The following is a 21,271-nucleotide window of genomic DNA, read 5'->3' on the forward strand; positions in this document are numbered from 1 at the left end:
AGGAAATTCTGCCAGCTCTCCCTAGGGGAGTCTCCTTTGGGAAGCCCTGGCAGTGCTCCTCATGCTTGCTCCGGTGCACTGTCTCTCTGAAGTGTCCACTGTGGCAGTAAGCAAGCTACTTAAGGAACACATCCCGCCTCTTCCTTATCTTGCAGGAGGCGTCACGGATTCCTGAAGCGGAGCAGGAGTCTCCGGGGTAAAGAGCGCTTTCTTGCCAAGGAACGCGCTCTGTGGAGCCATCTCAGCTGCCTTCGTGCTGCCTCGCGTCCAGGGCTCCTGCCTTCCCTGTCTACTACCCGCGGTGGTGGCAGGGAGCCATTTGTAAAGCAGAGGAAGGAAAGGGGCTGGGGGATGGCGGGTGACCCAAGCTCATGGGACCCTTCTCTGCACGGCGTTTGGAGCCTGCCCGCAGAGGCTGGGCAGCTGCTGGACAAGACCTGCTTTCTCTTTGCCTCCAGGAACTCACAGGCTTGGCTGGCGCAGAAGATGCGGGAGCTCAAGGAGACGGAGGCGCAGGTGTCTGCTGCGAGGGGGAACGTACTGCAGGCAGTGAGAGAGGTCCTCGGAGTCCACGGTGTCCAAGAGGAGAAGAGAGAGGTAAGGGCGCAGGGTGTAGGTCAGAGACCTCGCTGCCTTTCCGGGCACCCTCCTGCTGCTTCCTCCCCTTGGCACTCTCAAAGTCGGCACCTTTTCCGACGGGTCTTGCCCCGGGTTTTCTGACACAGAGGCGCTCCTTGGCTCTGTGCTAGGACTCGGTGTTCATGCAGAGTGGCCCGTGCATGTGTTTGTGTTCACGGCTGTCTCTCCATTCCCACTTTTTTCCCAGGAAATTCTGCAGTTGACAGAGGTGGCAATGAAGAAGGTGCTTGAAAACTCCCTGCAGATGCCTGGCTGGGCTCTGGAAGCCATAGGTAGGCAGACAGGAAGTCTCGCTGCCCTCGCTTTGTGTATGGCTCTCCCCAAACTCTGCCAAGCTCTGCTTTCAAGCCTGAGAAATACATCCGAATGCACTGCTTCAGCTCCTCATCTCTGCCCACCATTGATCACTGTCAGGTGCCAGCATTGATGAGGAGAGGACATCCAAGAGTTATGGTGGGCAAGGCAAGACGACCTGGTGGCTTTCTCCATTCGGCTTCTCTTCTGCAAACCCTCCAGAGAGCATCTTGCAGGTACCGCAAGAGAAATCCTGACTTGTGCTTCACCTCCTTGCTTTCGGCTTGGCAGACCAAGTGCACAGCACTTCCCTTCAGCCCGGCCATACTGCTCAGCCCTGCAGTCTGCATCGCATTCCTGACCCCTGCGCTCCCTGACAGCACTGCCCTCCCATCAGGAGGGGGACCGAGCTGAACCCAGCTGCTGCGCCCTGCCCACCACCCTTGCTTGCAGTTTGCAGAGGAACTTTGTCCTCGGGAGCCCCACTGCCATACCGCATCTCTGAGGGTCCCTTGCCAGAGTGGGTGTGAGTGGTAGGGGCTGCTCGCCATGGAAGCAGCGAGAGATGCTCCTCTGGGCACCTATCCCCAACCCGGTCTACCATGGCTGAAGCAGGGTCCAAGTCTGCACTGGACCTCGCAGCTGCAGCGCAATCTTTGACGGGCGATGGGGTGAGGTAGACTAGGGAGACCAGCCCTGTCTCTGCAGGCTCTGAGAACGCAGAGCTGGCTTGGGAAAGGCGGTGGAGCCCTGAGGTTTTGTGGAAACACTTTCCTATTGCCCTGCTGCCCATCGACCTGTGCTCATTTACGAGCAGGATTGCAGCCCCCCAGCAAGGCAAGGTCTCTGCTTCTGGCCAAACAGGCAGCTCTGGTGGCTCTTTGGCTGCCTTGCCGCTGATGGGCATGGCTTTCTGGTTTCAGCCCCGTATTGCCCCTGGCAACTGCTGGGCTTTCCAAGGATCTCGGGGCCACGTGGTCATCCGGCTGCCTGAGCAAATCTGGCCAACGGCTTTCACCATCTGGCACATCTCCGAGGCAGTGTCTCCTTCCGGCGAAGTCAGCAGCGCCCCCAAAGACTTTGCCGTCTCCGTAAGTCTTTGCCTTGTGCTTCTCGGGGGGGACCCAGCCCCAGGGAAAAGCTGTACCAGAGACGTGCTTCTCGCAGTGGCTTCTCTCGGGGCTGGCTAATGCAGAGCACCGCATCCCCTGGGGTGCCACGGAGGGCACGTGGGGGTTCCGTGCCTCTGGGGGCTTCTTCGCTGCTGCATGGCCAAGGATCCTGGAGCACGTGCTCAAAGCACCCTGAGCCACAGTCACCCTAAGCTGTGCTGGACTACGGCTAGAGCCGAGGGAGGTGGGGAAGGGGTCCCGGGTTCAGCCTCAGCGTGCCCCTGCTCGAGCCTGACCTGCTCCCTTTGTCCCTTGCCTTTGAGGGAGTGGATGAGGCAGCAGCAGAAACTCTCCTGGGGACATTCACCTACGAGGTGCACAAGGAGATCGCTCAGACATTCCACGTGCAGGTACCGCAAGAGCTGTGGGCAGGGTGCCCGGGAAGAAGGCAGGGCTGTCTGCAAGTCCTTGGAGGAAAGAGTGCAGAGGATCACCCCAGCCAGACTCTGCTCTCCCACGCTCCTTGCTCCTGCGCGGAAGACGGCAAGAGGAGAGCAACTGGGGCTTTGCTCTGCTGGCCGAGGCAGCTGCCCTGCTTTTGCAAGGGCTTTCCTTTTCCTTCGGGTAGCACAGAGAAAGCAGCAGCGGGAAGGGGTCTGGGAAGGGAAACGTTCCCCCTCAGAGGAGACGGTGGGAGGGAGGACGGCAGACGTCTTCCCCGCTCAGCGGGACTTTCCCTGCGGCAGCCCGGGCAGCAGAGCGCCTCCGGTTCCACAGCTCCCCTCAGCAAGCCTCTGAGGCCAGGCCTTTGCCTTCTAGGCACACAGGGTCCTGCGTGGCCCTGGCAAGGGGAGGTCTGGGTGCCCCGGCTTCCTCCTTCGTCAGGGCTGCCATTGGGTCCTCAGCAGGGGGAGTGCGGGCAGAGGGGGCTCCGGCGATGTGCTGTGGCTCTTGCCACCTGCGTAATGATGCTTCCCCCCGTTTCTTTACAGAAGGAGCTTCCCAGGACCTTTCGCTACATCAAATTCCAGGTGCAGAGCAACTGGGGCAACCCAGAGTACACCTGCGTGTACCGAGTACAAGTTCACGGGAAGGCAGCGAGCCACGACGACCACCCGCAGGCCCAAGAGCTGCTTTAGGAAGAAGAATAAAACAAAGAAGATGTGTGGCAGCTCAACCTGTGTGTCCGTTCCTTGCAAAGGTTCTGCCAGCAAGCTTCCAACAGTTTGTGCCACTAGTGGGGAAGGGAGCTTTCTCCCTCAGGAGAAGGATGCTCGCGGTCCAGGCTGCGAGGACAGGCCAGGGAAATGGGGCCCAGCTCCAGCTTCCGCAGCCCAGAGTCGCCTGCCAAAGCTCCAGCGTCACTGGGAGAGCAGAACCCCAGCCCCGGGAAAGCTCTCCCGCTGGCAGAGAAGAGGAGCGAAGCAGGCCTGTCTGCGAGGCCCTCTGCCCTCTCTCCATAGGCAGGGGGATGCCTGTGCCAGTGGTCCCAAGGCATTAGGCAGCTTTGGACTTCTCCGGCATGTACTGTTTCAGTATTTCTGTTTCTCCTGAGCTGGGGGGTGGGTAGGGGGGGATTCTGGGGCTCTCTGGGGAGACTGGCTGCAGAGCCGAGAGAGATTACTGGGCCCCTGTCGTGGTTTAACCCCAGCTAGCAACTAAGCACCACAAGTCGCTTGGTCACTCCCCCCCCCCATGGGATGGGGGAGAGAATATTCTTTTCTCAAATTTTGCAATTCTAATTTAAAAAAAAAAGAATTGCAACACAGAGAAAAATTCACCCCTGGAGTGGGAGTTTGCTCCTGTCTTTGTGATTCCTGTGGACTGTAACCCCAACAGCCCCACGCCACACGATGGCCAAGGGCCCAGCTCAGCTGGGAGCAGCCGAGCACAAAATGTCCGGCTGCAAAATATGATGAACACCAGTTATTTCTCACCCCAAAAGAGAGGAGAGCCACGGGATGGGGCTTAGTTCCCTTTCCAAAAAAAAAGAGGATGATGTTTGGGGGGAATTATTTCCGCACCCCAAAAATGCAGGAGGGCGATGGGGTGTGTGGTATTATCCCCCCAGAAAAGCGGGGTGTCCTGGGGCCAGCACCATTGCCCAGCAGCTCTGGCCGCTCCCCGAGGGATTTCTGGATGCGGGTCACAGACCTCGATCACCTCCCGCACTGCTTCCCCCCAGACTCCCGCACCCCCCTCTCCCGCAGCACGTGCAGATCATGCTTCACACGTTCAGCCTCCATGGCTGTGTCACGGATGAGTCAAGTGCACCTGAGGCTAAGAGAGCCTGCCTTACCCAAGGCGGGCAGATCCCTTCCCTACTCCTAATTAAGGCGGTGAACCTTGCCATCAAACTTACGGAACCTTGTACCTCACTAAACCCCATCGCTGCTTCTCTCTTTGGAGCGAGGTGCCTTCCACTCCTCCACGACACCACTCTTGCTCTTGGACCACTTGCTGTGCTAACAGACTTTGCTGCCTGAGCTCCGACTCCTGCTGCAGCCATCGGGGCTGGGAGAGAACCGCAAGGGCTCCGGGCTGTGAACTGTGGGAAGAGGAGATGAAGAGAATTATCTCGCAAGTCAGAGAAGAAGGCTCAGGGAAGATAAACTTGGAGTCCTTTCTGCAGGCGGACTCAGAAAATGGTATGTTAGGGCAGCTGGTCACAAAGAGTGACATTCCTCTTGCCTAACTTTACGATGCAGGTAGCCACAGTGGATTGGGTCACCTGGCTCCCTGCAGGGGAGAAACAGGAGTGTTTCAGGAGTTTCATCGGAGCTCTTTTAGATACCTGCCTTCGGCTGAACTGTCCTTACTCCTCCTGCCTCTTTCCATCAAGTACAGAGGGAGCAGGATGGCTAGTTGGGATAGAGACAGGCGCATCTCAGCAGACAACTCCTTCCCATCCCAGAGCGCACTGAGCACACACAGCACCTAGGAGCCCCCACTTCCCTTCCTTAGACCTTTCCACATGAAATTTCACTTCTGTGTTTATAGTCACAGGGCTATTGAGCTTCACTTCAAGACGGTGGTGAGCAAAGGTCCTACATCAGGTGAACAATTCACCCTCTGGGGAGAAATCACTCCTCAATAGCCACTGACACTCTCAGCACCTCCTGCAGGCGACAGCCACGCAAGCTTGTGCAGTGTCCAAAGGGCTGCTTTTCGATACCACCTCTTTGCTTCATGGTCCCCAGTCCTCATTGCCCGTCTGAGATTCCTGTGGCTCAAACACCTCTGCATCCTCTGGTGCCTGGCTGCATGTCGACATAGGCTGATACCCTAGCTAGGTATCACGTACACAGAGGTAGAGTGCTCACAGACACTGCGTGCACCCACACGTAGCGCACGCATGGTGCAGGCACATGCAGAATGTCCCACGCAAAGCGACGTGCTGTTGGAAATAGTTTCTAAAGCTAAGCAGAAACAGTAATTTTCCAATTAGCAAGACTACTAACCACTTGTGCCTTGGGAAAGGAATTTGGGAGGGAGCTAAAAGAGATGAGAGTGTTTGTATAAGTAACGAGCTGTGGAAAACTAACGGCTCTAGCCTTGAAGAAGAGACAACAGAGCGATAAAAGGGAACATCTTGGCACCAAAGACTGGACGGTGGCCAGAGAAGCGTGAAGTTTGATAAAACTGCAGAAACTGGGTGAACGGTAAATGCGGCAAGGGGAGATCGCGACCACCGACTCAATTCAGGACCAAAAAGATTTGCCCCCCCCCCCACCTGAAAGGAGCATGCCTGCTAATTTACATGGCAAGCGAGGCTAATTTAACTGCAGTAAAGCAATAGTGTACGCAATGTTAAGAGTAACCCATAAGTGTAAATTAAGGCGGGTTTATACTAATCACGTAACCTGATAAATATGCTGCCGTTTTGTATGACGGCATGCACATTAGGGGGAGATACCCCCCGTGCATCCAGCGCTGCAATAAGGAACGCCCACTTTCTAAATGCCAAATTGGTGTTAGGGAGTTTTTTGGACCGGTTTGTGGTAACAAGACGTGGCTGGGGGGTGCTTGGGGGGGGCGCGATGGGAGGGAGTTATTCCCCCCGCCACAGCCTGGGTGGGGGCGATGGCGGGGAGCTATTTCCCCCAGAAAAGGGGGAGGCTGAGGGGGGGAGTTGCTGCCTCCCCAAAAGGGAGCGGTCACACGGAAGGAGGACACAGAAAGGGAAGCGGGGACGAGTCACAGGGAAAACGAAACCCAGCCAGCGGCACCCAGCACAGGAAACCCTTCCCTCAAGAGTCTGCCCACGTCCGTGCTCTCTCTGGTTCGCTCTTTCCCGCTCTGCTTCCCACTGGAGATTTTTCCGGTTTCCAGCCCCATAGTGGTGCTGTAGCAGAGGTTGGTTCTCGTGGGAGCGGGCAAAGCCAGAAAGGAGTGCAGCAGAGCCTGTGCGCGCCCACGCTGACAGGAGGGGCCCGGCCCGGGGAGCGCCGCCATTGTGGGGGCGGCGAGCACTCCCGGCCGGGCGGGGCCGCCCCCGAGGAGCCCTGACATGGCGGCCGAGCAGTCCGGTAGCACGGGAGCTCACAGGCCGGCCCTGCCCCTTGGCCCGGGAACTGCGTGCTCATTGGTCGAGCGGAAGGGCAGAGCTCGCTGATTGGTGGCTGCGCTGCCTGTGGGTGGGCTGCGCAGCTGCGGGTGGGCGGTGCTTGCTGGAGGGTCGGGTGCAGCGTGCGGAGGCGGGCCGTGTGCAGAGTGGGGCCTGGGGGTCCCTGGGCCTGCGGCGGCGGGGGCTGCGGGGCTGGGGAAGAGAGGGGGGGCGAGGGCAAAGGCAGTGGGCAGGGGCCGGCGGGAGGGGATAGCGCGGAGGGGAGCGCGCTCCTGGGGGGGCCCGGGTGCCCTGGTGGCTGCCCCTCCTCCCGTGCTGTCGCGCAGGAGCGCCTGCAGGTGAGCAGGAGTGAAGCAGAGGTGTTAGTGGGGTGGGAGGGGCTGGGCAGGGGGAGGAGGGAGACACACTGACGGACTGTTTGCCCTGGGGTGTAGGCCCAGGGTGGAGGGACTGGGCCTGTGCAGATCCGCCAGGCTCTTGGCTGTGGCTGTGGTGCGGAGGGGAGGCTGCTGTGGGCCTGCAGGCACAGCACTGTGGCTTTGGGGAAGGGGGAGGGATGAGTGACCCTCACTTGTGTGTCTGGGGACGCCATGCGAAACAGGAGACCAGGCATGGGCTGGAGGTGGGGTGCTGGGTAGTGCGGTGTTGGGCCCTGGCCGGTGTCATGGGGGTCAGCCTCCACCCACTGCCCCTCCTGGAGACGTTTCTTCCCTCTTCTCTCCCAGGCAGGCCTCTGCCAGGGAAAGGCAGAGAGGGGCACAGCAGTGTGGGAGCTGATGATGGTCTGTGACCCACATCCATAAATCCCTCGAGGGGTGGCCAGAGCTGCTGGGCGATGGTGCTGGCCCCAGGACACCCGGGTGCCTGCCTCCGGGGCCCTGGGGACTGACTGGGCATGTCCTTTCCCATGGCTCCCTGCAATGTGTCCCGCTTGCTTTGCAGAAGGAGCAGTGGTCAGAGCTGGCAGAAGCTGTTCAGGAGCAGGCTGAGGTCAAGAAGGTACTGGTGACGGGAGGGATGGGGGCTCAGCATGTTTGTGGGGGGAAGCCCCCTGAGAGCAGGCATGGCACGGCATCTTGACCGGGCCCTTTGCTTGTCCAGCTGCTCAGGAATAAGCTCCAGCGCCTCCAGGAGAGATGGGAATGCCTCCGAGAGCCAACAGCTTTGTGAGTGGTGATGGGGCCCTGATGGAAACGTGGGGCAGCCGGGTGGGGGCTGCTGAGCAGCTTTGGGCAGACCTCTGCCACGTGCAGACATCTTTCTGGCTCCTGTCCGCTCCTGCAGCCTGCTCTGGAGAGCCCTTGGTCTGCTCCTAAGCGGCTCAAAACCTCTCTGAGCAGATCAGGACTCCTGGAAGCAGCTCTGCACAACTCTGAGCAGCTCCAGCGGGCGTGGGGCAGGACAGGGGCGGGGGGTGGCTCTGTGCAGTGCTGGGATGGCGGGGGTGCCTGGTGCCAGCCCCAGCAGAGGCTGGGCAGCACCCTGGCTCCCTCTTGGCCACCCGGCGCGGCGCCATGCCGGCCGAGGTCTCTTCTCACGGCCCAGAACTCCGTGGTGTCCGTAGCAGGGGGAAGACGGCGCAGGCAGAGGAGGCAGGCAAGCAGCTGGTGCCCAGGAGGTGGCGGCTGTGCGGCTGGTAGGACAGACAAGCCCGCTGTGGGCCTTGGGGAGGGAAGGGTCTGCGCTGTGCCCGGGGGACATGGGGGCACTGATGTCAGCGGGGACGAGGGAGGGGGTCTGAGCCCTCAGACCTCGGCCACCTGGCACACCCCAACACATGTCGCTGCTGTGCCTTGTCCTGCAGGAGGAGCAGCTGGTGTCCAGGAGGCACAAGATCACTTCTTGGGTGAGGTGAGTTGCCCCGCGGGGGTTGGGGTGGATGTGCCAGTCCTGTGGGCTCCAGCAAGAGCCATCTCTCCAAAGTGTCAGTTTTGGCACTAAACGATGCACTTAAGGAGTCCATCCCACCCCACTGTCTTTAGGGGCCTGTTGGATGGAGGCTGGAGCGACCTGGCCTGCCAGCTCTTGAATGCGGCTCCAATGCGTGCAGCTGCTCAAGGGGCCGGAGCTGAAGCCCGGGGGTCGCTGCCTGCCTGCTGCGTGCCCCACCCCTTCCCCCGGTGTCCCCCCGTGGGCCAGCAGCTGCAGCTCTCTGAGCAGGTGAGAGACCCCGTTCCTCCTGGGAGCCTGCAAGCATGGTCTCTGCCCAGGCTAGAGCAGAGGGCTTGTCTGTATGTGTTCCCTTCCCGGGCTGTAGGCTCACTGCCCCTGGTTTGTGTGTGGCTCTCCCCCAAGGTCTGCCAAGCTCGGCTTTACAAGCCTGAGAAATACATCCTAACGCTCTGCTTCAACTCCTCCTCTCTGGCCTGTCCTAGTCAACTTCTGAGCATCTTGCAGGCATCACAAGAGAAATCCTGACTTGTGGTTCGCCTCCTTGCTTTCAGCTTGGCAGACCAAGTGCACGGCACTTCCCTTCCGCCCAGCCGCATCGCTCAGCCCTGCAGTCTCCATCGCGTTCCCGACCCCTGCGCTCCCTGACAGCACTGCCCTCCCATCAGGAGGGGGACCGAGCTGAACCCAGCTGCTGCGACCTGCCCACCACCTTTGGCCACCTTTGTCCTTGGCAACCCTTTGGCTGCCTTGTCACTGGTGGTTGTGGCTTTTTGGTTTCAGCCCCGTATTGCCCCTGGCAACTGCTGCGCTTTCCAAGGGTCTCAGGGGCACATGGTCATCTGGCTGCCTGAGCAAATCTGGCCAATGGCTTTCACCATCTGGCACATCTCCGAGGCAGTCTCTCCTTCCGGGGAAGTCAGCAGCATCCCCAAAGACTTTGCCGTCTCCGTGAGTCTTTGCCCTGTGCTTCTCAGGGGGGCCTGGCCCCAGGGAAAAACCATACCAGAGATGTTCTTCTCGCAGTGGCTCCTCTCTGTCATGGATGAGTGGTTCGGTCGCTTAAAAGATTTGTTTTTCCAAATGAGCTATGACTTGCAGAACTTGCAGCTCGTGCCGCAGCAGAAATGGGATCCTGGGGGCATTGGTAATCTGGGAATCAGGGAGTGCTGGAGCTGCGTGGAGTAAGCGCACTGTGGCTTCCTGATGTTTGTTTGGGTTAGGATTGATACGTGAACCGAAGGACCACCCGCTGCCGTTCGGCAAACGCCAGGCTGGTCTGCTTAAACCATGGAATCCTAAAATGTTTTCATTGTGATCATTAAGAGGAAAACGACATCCATTTCTCAGCAGGGAGCCATAAGTCAACTTGTGCAGTTTGGCAAATAGCGCTTGCTCCGTTTACTCCGGTAATTTTGGCTCTTTGCCTTCCGGGTCGTATAGCCAGCTCCTCAGCGTCTTGTTGTGTTAATATTGCAATTTGTGCTCCTGTATCTATGAGAAAGTTTGTTAACTGTTGTCGAGGTCGGACTGGGATTACAATATATGGGCCATGATTATTTATCCATTGATAGGATTGCACTTGCCGGACGGACAAGCCCAGTTGCCGTCCGGGCACTACTCGTCTTTTGCTCTCAAATTTTGGGGAAGAAAAGGGCTATTACGTCTTTGTATGGGAGTGTTTGGAATGCGTGGAATGTTTTCTCTTGGGTTGTGTCTTTGAACTGCACAAAGTAGCCTCTGGATAACACCGGCAAGTTGCCTTTGAATTGCAGCTCTCGGAATGCCGAATGTTATTGCTTGATTATACAGTTGCCTCCACCTTGGAGTTTTAGGTTGGTGACGAAGGGGTTCTGGTTCCTGGGAACTATCCTGGGATAATTGTTCCACTTGTCTAACATTACGGCTTGTCTTTTTGGTTTCATTAGATAGGTTATGCCATCCCATTTCTTGCCCATGATTTATGGTGTCATGCATTAATGTTGCCAGGGCGGGGAGATTTCTGCGTACCAGGGCTTCTTCCTGTTCCTCAGCAACTTCTCTTCTGTCCAGTAGGTTGCTGAAATCTTTGCCTCTCCTCGTTTCATCTCGTTTAGCCCTAAGGTAGGGTTTAAGCACAGCAGGGGCTGCTCTCATGAACGGGTCTAGCATGTCCGGATCTCCAGTTGCCGATACGGGGACATCAAGAGCACCGCGTTCATGCATGGCCCAAATACGGGCGGCCTTTGCAAGAGCGGTGGAGAGTTCCTCCAGGGATCTACTAGGTATTGAGAAAGGCTTTCCTCTCTCCAGTCTCTCTATTCCACCAGCCCCGTATGCCACTCTGCTTGTTATCGAGTGAGGATCATTTGGGGGTTCTGGACCAGAATTTAAAAAGACACCAGGACCCCAGAATCCGTTGGCTTCATCGCCACTTAGCAGGATTCTGTCTCCCCCAGTTAAACTGGCTCGCCACAAATATTCTGTTTCACTTTCACCTGGCTTACGGCCATAGCGTTCCTGTAAATTGGCCATCTGAAGTGGATGGCAGGGGGTTGTTTTTCGGGGACGAACCCCTGCTCCACCTCGAGGCCCAGTAGTTACCTCTGGTTTTATAGTGGGTCTGGCTTTATCTTCAAGAGGACTTGGAGGAGGCAAATCATTTTCCCTTGGTTCGCTGTCGTCGGGGTCCCATTCTTCAGGGGATAAAATTAAGTGCCTAACCTGTACGGTGTTGGGAGGGTTGGGAGCCCGCACTAGCATCATTTCAGCCCTGTCTGCCGTCCTTTGTTTCTCCTCCCTTTCATGCTGTACCTGTTTTTGCAGCTGTTCAATGTGCAGGGATAGTAATAACTCAGCTTGCTTTCTGCCTTCTACTTCTTCTCTCAGATCTCGCCTCCCTTTAGGCAATTTTTTCCCTATCTTGGCAGGCAGCCTCTAAGCAGGTAGCCAGCCTTTTGCAAACAATTCCCTTTCCTTTACCCTCTTTTACATGAGCCCTGGCCAACTGGAGTTGTAGTTCATGGGCCCGGGGCCATTCAGCCACAGCGGCAGGTCTGGCCCACGGCTCCTGTGCGCAGAGCCTCACTCCAAAGCATCTCCCCTCACATCGGCCACGCTAACGCCCTTGCTCAGGGAGCGGCTGTTGCTGAAGTCCTCCTGTTCTCCTCCCTGCCAGGAGTCCAGTCAGCTGCGAGAGCTCTCCATCTGCCTCTTCAAAGACACAATAGGGATGGTGGTGGGGAACGACAAGCAGCAGATGAAGGAGAACGTGCAGAAAGGCCTGCTCCCGCTGTTCTTCCGCATGAGTGACCAGATGGAGAGCGTGGCCAAGGTACAGATTTCAAACGTGTCCAGTGCTGCGGGGAAGGGCGTGCTGACACCACAGGGGTGGCCTGGGCATCAGGGAGGGGCAAGGGCTGCCGGCAGTTGGACTCTTGGCGTCTGTGTCACCCCAGGGTGCAACTGCCTGAGTCACTGAGGACAGGGCAGAACTCCCCTCCTTCCCTGCACCGGTCCCACCGCTGCCTTCCTCCTCCCTCTGTGCCTCCGGCTGCAGAGGAGGACGGGGAGGTGGGGTCCCCCCCATCCCTGCTCCCCCCATTCAGCCCTCCTCCAGCGCACCCCAGAGGAAGGGTCCCGGCATACCCAGCGCGAGGAGGGGCGGAGAAGCTGGTACGGACATTTCCCACACCTGCCCTACCTGGTCCAGCAGGGCTCAGCAGCAGCCCGTGGCCACCAAGGCCATGAGAGTCCCTAGAGGCTTCCCAGCTCTCCCTGCAGGTGTTGGAGGCCAGGGCTTTGAGCCCCAATCCCTGTCCACAGTCCCCCCGCTCCCCGTCCACAATCCCCCCAATCCCTGTCCCCTTCTGCCTGCCTCTCAGGAAGCCCTCGTCGTCACTGCAAAGCTGCGGAGGGAGGGGAACCGGGGGTGCTGGGAGGAGGGACCGGTCCAGCCGAGAGTGGGGAGGGCCTGTGCCAGCCCCATGCCCTTGCGCTCTCTCCAGCTGGTGCAGGACAGGAGCAGAGCTGAAGACCACCTGAGTCAGAGCCTGCCATACTTGAAGGATGCTCAGGTCCCCTTGCGAGAGGCGGCCGTGAGGTTCATTGGTGAGCCACAGTCCCTGGGGACCCTCCTTTGGCAGCCTGGCCCCAGTCCCAGCCGCTGCACTGGCAGCAAGGGGCAGCCCTGTGGCTGCCAGAGCCCCGACTGCCCCGTGCAGGGCCTGGGCAGCCAGGGGCTCTGGGCCTCCCTCTGCCAGCCCTGCCCACGCAGGTGGGCTTGGTGGCCGCCTTGCTCAGTCCCACCCGCCCTCCGGTACTGTCCTTCCCTGGGGCGAATATTACTCTCCATATGTCCGCTACAAACCAAAAACTAACAAACATCTGAAGTCGTAACAAATGCTGTGACTAATGTAGGGATTTCTGGAATCACAGAAGCGCAAGCACAGATTATCGTAAACAGTGCGCTGAAACTCTGCTCTCAAGACAAGACTGGGATGGTGGATTTTGCGTTGGGAATCAGGAGGTGGCAGCATTCTGAGTACTTGCTGTACTGAAAGTACTGAAGTACTGTTCTGTGCCGGGGCTGGTGGGGCAGGGGCTGGAGCCTGGGCAGGATGCTGCTATGCCTTGCCCTGCTCCTGGGAAATGCTCCAGGGAGATGAAAATGTCTCATTTTGATTAAAGCTGGAAGCACAAGCCCAAGACCATGGTGTCCTTCATACGGGAACCACTCTGAGCGTGCTGAGCTGTTGTTCCGGAGCTCTGCCACTGTGTGTAGGATAGCTCACCCCTCAGCACACCCTGGCCCCATTATTGTTTTAGAATTTCACCCCTCTGTTGGGCTTTCCCCCAAAAGAACTCACGTTTGTTCACCTCCTGTGGAAGTCTCTTGCCCTCAGCGGGCAAAAGGGAAAAGGCAGAGCCCAAAGGAACCGGGATTGCCCTGAGAGCTGCCTGACACCCAGGCTTTCCAGCAGCCCACGGCAGCCCAGCACACACTGACCCAGGGCGTCCTTGCCCCAAAGCCCCAGCTGCCCTCCTGGACTGCCACGCCTGGAGGTTTCATCGTGGTGTTCAGACGTGGCCACCTCTGGCATGCCCTGGGCTTGCACGTCCTTGTCTGTGAGCCAGGGGAGAAGTTTCCCTGTGGAGAGGGAGGAGCTGTGCCCCCAGGGGCACCCTGCCCCACCTCCTCTGGGCTGCTGAGGCCGGGCTCCCGGCCCTTTGGGCAGCTGGGCTGCTCTGGCCTTCTCCCACCACAGCAGCAGCAGCAGCTGTCCTCTGCCCCTGACACGTCCCTCTCGCCAGTGCGACAGCATTGGCCAGACCCCAAATCCCACCATTATCCCAGCAGCTGCCAGGGCTGAGCAGAGCACTGCATCCACAGGACAGGGCCAGGCTGTGGCTGGTGCCATCAGCCAGGCTCCCCACAGCCACCTCCCCAAGGGCTGGGAGGAGGGAGGACATCAAATGCCCAGCAGGAGAGAGCTCCTCGCCACCCCTGGCCAGCAGCTCCCCTCTCTGGGGCCAAGCCCAGGCCATCCCTGCAAGTCCGTGGGAAACCTCTCCGCTCTCCAGGGCTGGGCTGGGGGTCCCCTCTCTGCTGCCAGCCTGCCTGGTGCAGGGCTCTGCCCTAAGCGGGGCTCTCCCGCTGCAGGCAGCGGAGCCCTGCTCTGCACCCAGGACCCTGGGATACAGGGGCATGGTGCTGCAGGACAGATGTGGGCCGGCCTGGGGCCACAGCCCAGCTGCAGCCCCCTGCAGCCATCCCACTCAGGGTCCCAGAGCTCAGTCTATATTTCTGGCCTCATCCTGCCCCGAGGGGAGTCAGAGCTGTGCTGCAGGGGCTGCAGTCCCCCCCATCACGCAGCCAGGATGGGCCACAAGAAGGGCAGCCCCAGCTCCAGCCGCCCCGTGAGTCACCGGCCCCTCTGGTGGGGCCACAGCAGCCGTCGCTGCTGCCAGAGCCCTCAGGCAAAATGGAATCCAGAGAAGAGCCCGTATCTTCTGAAAGTCTACCTCAAGTTAGGTTTTATTTTTTTTTCCCAGCTGTCGTGGTTTAACCCCAGCAAGCAAGTAAGCACCACGCAGCCGCTTGCTCATTCCCCGCGGTGGGATGCAGAAGAGTAAAAGTGAGAAAAGTCGTGGATTGAGATAAAGACAGTTTAATAGGTAAAACAAAAGCCATGCACCATGGTATGGAATAGCCCTCTGGCCAGTCTGGGTCAGCTGCCCTGGCTGTGCCCCCTCCCAGCTTCTTGTGGGGCTGGCAGAGCATCGGAAGCTGGAAAGTCCTTGACTGGTGTAAACTCTACCCGGCAACAACCAAAACACCAGTGTGTTATCAACATTATTCTCATCCTAAATCCAAAACACAGCACTATACCAGCTACTAAGAAGAAAATTAACTCTGTCCCAGCTGAAACCAGGACAGAGTGGGACAGAGCCACCAGGACATCACCAGCATCCATCTTCACATGTGGGACTCAACCACTTCCCTGGGCAGCCTGTTCTAGTGCCTGACTACCCTTTCAGTGAAGAAATTTTTCCCAATATCCCATCTAAGCCTGCCCTGGTGCAACTTGAGGCTGTTTCCTCTCGTCCTATTGCTTGTTACTGGGGAGAAGAGACCGACCCCCACCTCGCTACAGCCTCCTTTCAGGTAGTTGTAGAGAGCGATGAGGGCTCCCCTCAGCCTCCTCTTCTCCAGACTGAACAACCCCAGCTCCCTCAGCCGCTCCTCACAGGACTTGTTCTCTAGACCCTTCACCAGCTTCGTTGCCCTTCTCCGGACACCCTCAGCCCCTCCATGTCCTTCTTGGAGTGAGGGGCCCAAAACTGAACACGGGATTCGAGGTGCGGCCTCACCAGTGCTGAGTCCAGGGGGACGATCAGTGCCCTGGTCCTGCTGGCCACAGAAGTACCAGCAAAGGGATCTACCTCGAAATGCAGGAAAAGCAGCAGCCAAATTGGTCAGAAATCTCCTTCTTCGAATGAAAGAAACACCTATCTATCAAGGTAAGCCCTCCTATCCATCTTGGCTAATTTCCTGTAGTCAAAAAGGTTTTTAAACTTAAGTAGACTAAAGAATGCAAAAACAATGAAAAAAATTTAAAGCAGGTACTTTCATCCTCAAAAGATGTGTCTCAGTGAAGTGTTCCTCATAAGAAATTATCTTCTCTACTCCAAAGGGTCCCCAGTTTCTGCGCTCCCAGGGAATACTCCAGAGCTGTTGATGGGTTTTCAGAGAAAGAAACCCCTAGTTCAGTGCTCAGAGCTATGAATGGAGAACATTTACAAAACACTAGAAAGGCAAATAAAGCAAAGAGCAAGCATGAATGGGAAAACCTGGGAGCAGAATGAGAATCACCACACAAGTAAAACTGTCGCAAGCATTTACACCTCCATCAAGGCCCTTCATTTCTTTAGGTCAACTGCCTGGCCAGTTACACCACCTGCTTATGCTGACTCCATCATACACAAACCAGGTGGCCCCGCATCTCGGACATCACAACTTGGAAGTGGGAGTGGGACAGAGCCACCAGGACATCACCAGCATGCATCTTCACATCATCCCTCACAGCCTGAAAAAGTGCCCGCCTTGAACAACCTCAGGGAGAAAGGCTGAGGCACTCAGAGTCTTCGAACCAGCCAGCCATGGCCACGGGGCTTCAGCTCATCATTTCCGTGACAGAGCCACCAGGCAGATGACCCCGTCCTCCCTGTGAGACCCCTCGGGGCAGCCGTACCCAGAGCTGAGGGGCTGGATATGCTGCTCCTGGGGACTGCTCAAGAAACACAGCGGCTGCCTGTACCTGCAGGCAGGCGGTGGAGAGTGCCAGCAGGAGCGGGGGTTTGTGCAGCTGTTGAATGGGTTTGGGCTTTAAATGTGCCCAGCCTGCTACGCCTGGTTCCTTTTCCCTTCCAGAGGAAAGTTAGAGTCCTCTGGAGTTCAGACAGTGTTTTTTTTTAAAGAGAAAACCAACCAACAAACAAAAGAACAGCTGGGCAATTCCACCCCCACCTCCACCCCCCGACAGGTTTCTTTTTTCCTGGTCCGGGCCACCCTGCAAGGCGACGTTCAGCACCAATATTAGGGTGCAGGGCTGGGCCCAGGGCAGGGCTCTTGCAGGCAGCCCATTTCTTGAGGCTCCCGGTAATGCAGTTCCCGGGCAGTGCTCAAGAGATGGGGCAGTTGCCCATAAGTGCTACCTTTGGTCTCTCCCCATTGCTCTCTGTCTGGCTCCACGCCCCTGGATTTTAATTCCTTCCTCTCTCTCTTTACCCCAGCACGAATCTTTCCTCGCTCTTCCTTTCTCTGTCTGACTCCCGCTCTCTATTTTCCAATTCCTCCCTCGCTGTCCTATAGCCTGTTGCTGGTTTTGCCTTTCTCTACATCTCTCCCCGGCTCCCTGTCCTCTTTGTTCTATCGCCACGTCCTGCCTCCTGCCCTTCTTGTTCCTCTCTCTCCTGCAGCCTCTCCCCTCTTTCCTGCCCGTAGCCCCTGCTCAGCGGCTCTGCTTCTCTCTGGGCCCGCATCCCGCCCCCCACCCCCTTTTGCTCTTTCTCCGTCTGCACCCCGGAGGCCATCGCTGCTCTGTCCTTCTGCGCCTCCTTCTCCTCACCCCGCCCCTCTCTTTCTCCTCTCTCTGGATTGTTTCCCCTCCGGCCCTTGCTCTGTGCCCCACTCTCCGGCCCTGCCTCTCCCTTTCTCCCTCCCCTTCCCTTCCCCCTGTCCCTCTCTCCTGCTCCCTCTCCCATTCCTCTGTCCCTCTGCTCTCCTGCCGCCTTCTCCCTCTCTCTGTCCCTCTGTCCGTCTCCCGCCCCTCTCCGGCCACCCCAGCGCCCTGCCCCACCCCTCTCTGCCGCCCTGTCCCTCTCTCCTCCTCCTCCTCCCCGCTCCACCGGGGCTCCGGGGCCAGGGCAGCCCCGCGGAGGCGGCCATGGGGCCTGCGGGGGGGGCAGGGCCCAGCCGGGGCGGGGAACGGTGGCCGCGCAGGGTCAGACAGCAGGGCAGGAGCGCCCCGCGGCATGCCGGGAGCTGTAGTCCTGGGGCGCGGGGTGCCGGGCGGCCATGTTGGTTCCCGCGGCATGCCGGGAGCTGTAGTCCTGGGGCGCGGGCTGCCGGGCGGCCATGTTGTTCCCGGGGCAGGCCCGGAGCTGTCATGGCCCCACGCTCACCTCCCCGGCAGCCGTGGTGGTCTCGGGCGGCGCAGGCTCTGCTCCAGCTGCGGCCCGGTGAGGTGAGGCCTGGGGCTGCCCGCGAGGTGAGTGAGGCCCTTGGGCGGGCGTGGGGGTGTCTCCTGCCTGCTGGCCCCCCGCGGGTGGCGGGGGGAGCTCCAAGCTGGAGCCGGGCCCGGCCGGGGCAGCCCCGGGAGTGACCCGAGAGCTGGGGAGGGGAAGGAGACGGAGACGGACCCCCCCGGGCACAGGCACCGGGCACCCCGACACCCAGAGCCCCCCGGCGCCGCCCCGGCCCCGCTCGGCCCCTGCAGCTGCCCCGGCCCCAGCACCTCCCCTGAGGCCTGTCCCGCAGCCCCAGGCCCCCACGGCCTGTCCTGGCAGCAGCCAGCTGGGCCTGGGGCGCGCTGTCGTGGCACGTTCCCCCCCGGTCTCGTGTGCCCCTGGCAGAGCATGGGAAGTGGAACCGCTTTACAGCCTCAGGAACTCCCGGCAAAGCTTGGCCTTTGTGTAAGGAGGTTGGCGGTGGAGCGTCCCTTCGCCCTATCAAAACTCCTGCACGGCTGCGGTGGGAGCAGCACCGTCTGTCCCAGGGAGGCAGCCCTGACAACCTTGGAACAGGTTTTTGGTCCGTACTGGTCGCCACCTGGCAGCCTTGGGGCCTATCGTATCTGGGCTGTAGTTCAGGAGTATCACTCCGACACCATGCAGGTTAGGAGCTTAATTTTATCCCCTGAAGAATGGGACCCCGACGATAGCGAACCAAGGGAAAATGATTTGCCTCCTCCAAGTCCTCCTGAAGATAAAGCCAGGCCCGTTACAAAACCAGAAGTAACTGGCCAGGTATTTTTTTACCGGGGGAGACAGAATCCTGCTAAGTGGCGATGAAGCCAACGGATTCTGGGGTCCTGGTGCCTTTTTAAATTCTGGTCCAGAACCCCCAAATGATCCTCACTCGATAACAAGCAGAGTGTACAGGCAGGGGCGTCGTGGGGAGCGCAGCAGCCACCTCCCTCTGACCGGTCACCTGGCATTCACTGACGTAGGAAAAAAGGATCTGCTTGCCTTTTGTTTTCTTCGGCCGGCTCATGTCGAAGTTTTTGTCCAGCAGGACCCCCAAGTCCTTCTCCGCAGGGCTGCGCTCCTTCCTTTCATCCCCCAGCTGGCTTGTGCAGCTGCTTGTGATGTAAATGCTGTTTCTGTAGCTGTTAGGGCAGGAGCAGTCCCCGGAGATTTCTGCGTACCAGGGCTTCCTCCTGTTCCTCAGCAACTTCTCATTAAATTAAAAAGCTCTTTAAATTCAAAAACTCTTTAATTTAAAACCCCATAACACAAAGACCCACCCCGGAAACTTCCTCTGAAATTAGAGGTGGGTGAGACATATCCCATTTTCTGCTTCTTCCGCTATCCTGCTTTCTCTTAAGCTTGTTTGTATCACTATCACAAATCCCTTGCTTACTGTAGAGCCAAGGCAACGTAAGATATTTTGGGGGGGGGCCGGTCTTCTCCTGTCGGGCAGAGATGTCCACGTAGCCATGCTCGGCCGCGGAGGCAAGAGGCCTCACAGGCGGGTGCGTGGGGAGCGATGGTTCTCCCTCATCAGCAGTGCTGTCAGTCACGTCAGAGAGTACTGCTTTGGAGGGGGTTCCCATCGGTGGTAATTACAGAATAATTACATGCTTGTTACCGCGGCAGTCTGAGGGTAGGAGAAGAACAAAGATTTGGGGAAGAGAGGATAATTTTCATCAGCTGTGAGAGTTTTTTACAATGAAGCTTTTGTGGGTCAGTGAGGACAATCATGGAGGTGGTGGCTGGGATGCTGTAATGGCAATTCTTCTGTTGGGGAGCGGAAGCCCAAATGGCCCTCTAACAGTCCCAGTGAGACGACTGAATCTGGGGGCATGCAGTTTGTGTCCTTAAACCTGAAGATGGTTTAGTTACAGGGCGAGCCTGTTTGGAAGCTTTGGCAGTTTGGGGGCAGAGGCCAGCTGGGGGCTGGGGCCCTCGGAGGAGGGGGCTGTTTCTGCCCCGTGCCCTTGGCCTGGCGCTCCCAGCTGAGAACAGGCTTTCCAGAATCCCGCTGGAAGGGGCCAGACGTGGGACCTGTGGCCAAGCTGGGGGACAGGGAGCACCCCTGGACCAGGCTCAGGACCTGTGGCAAACCTGCCTTCGAGTGAGCTCTTCCCAGCCGGACGCTGCCCAGGAGGAACTGCGAGCGTTGCTGTTCTCCCTCGGGAAGCGTGGCCCGCACCAAGCACAGCCAGGGCTGCGCCTGTGCCCGGAGAAGCCTTCAAGCAGAGCGGGGGCTGATGGTGAGAGCTCCCAGCAGCTGTCCAGCTCAGGAAGATGCAGGTAAGATGCCACAGAGGGGACAGCAAGCGGTTGTCACTTCTCTTGCAGGAACAGGACTTAAGAGCGGAAGGGAGACAGAATGAAGGGGCCTTTGAGGTCCAAAAGTGCATCAGACAGCTGGCGCAGTTGTGCCGACAGCAGAGGAGGAAGAGAAGGAGATGCAGGTGAGCCGGCTGGGACACTGCTGCCGAGGCAAGATCTGCCACACAGACCCAGAGGCAGCCACTGGGAGGTGGTGGAGTGGGTGAGAAAGGTGCCTGGGAGGGAGGAGAGCCCGGGGGGATGGGAGAGAGAGATGGAGATGGAGGGGCAAAATCCAGGGTGCTGGAAGGGAGGATGCTCCTGCTGTGCGGGTGCCTGTGAGGTCGCTGGTCTCTGAGTAGCAGTTAGCGCCGCAGCAGGCCCCGGGCTTGTGCAGGTGCTTGTGTCGTCATTAACTGCAGCTTTCCCATCTTTTCAGAGAAGAGGCAGTTAGCTGCTAGTTTCTGCTACTGACTGTTTTGCAGATCTTTTGCTTCTCTTCTCTGTGTCCTGCTCTCTGTCCCTGCCTCTCCCCTTCTCTCTCCCCTTCCTTTTCCCTCTCCTCCTTTTCCCTCTGTCCAGCTGCTCATCACCATGGTCCTGGCCGCCCCCTGCCCCCTTCCCCTCCGTCCCTGGGCCCACTCCTCACCAGGGGTTTCCTTTCTCTACTCCGGGCCCAGCTCCCCCCTCCTTCCCGCCATCCCGCTCTCCTGCTCCCGTCCCTCTGTCCGTCTCCCGCCCCTCTCCGGCCACCCCAGCGCCCTGCCCCACCCCTCTCTGCCGCCCTGTCCCTCTCTTCTCCTCCTCCTCCCCGCTCCACCGGGGCTCCGGGGCCAGGGCAGCCCCGCGGAGGCGGCCATGGGGCCTGCGGGGGGGGCAAGGCCCAGCCGGGGCAGGGGACGGTGGCCGCGCAGGGTCAGACAGCAGGGCAGGAGCGCCCCGCGGCATGCCGGGAGCTGTAGTCCTGGGGCACGGGGTGCCGGGCGGCCATGTTGGTTCCCGCGGCATGCCGGGAGCTGTAGTCCTGGGGCGCGGGCTGCCGGGCGGCCATGTTGTTCCCGGGGCAGGCCCGGAGCTGTCATGGCCCCACGCTCACCTCCCCGGCAGCCGTGGTGGTCTCGGGCGGCGCAGGCTCTGCTCCAGCTGCGGCCCGGTGAGGTGAGGCCTGGGGCTGCCCGCGAGGTGAGTGAGGCCCTTGGGCGGGCGTGGGGGTGTCTCCTGCCTGCTGGCC

The sequence above is a fragment of the Platalea leucorodia genome, assembly GCF_965183815.1.
Source record: "Platalea leucorodia genome assembly, chromosome: 23".
NCBI classification, from domain to species: Eukaryota; Metazoa; Chordata; class Aves; order Pelecaniformes; family Threskiornithidae; genus Platalea; species Platalea leucorodia.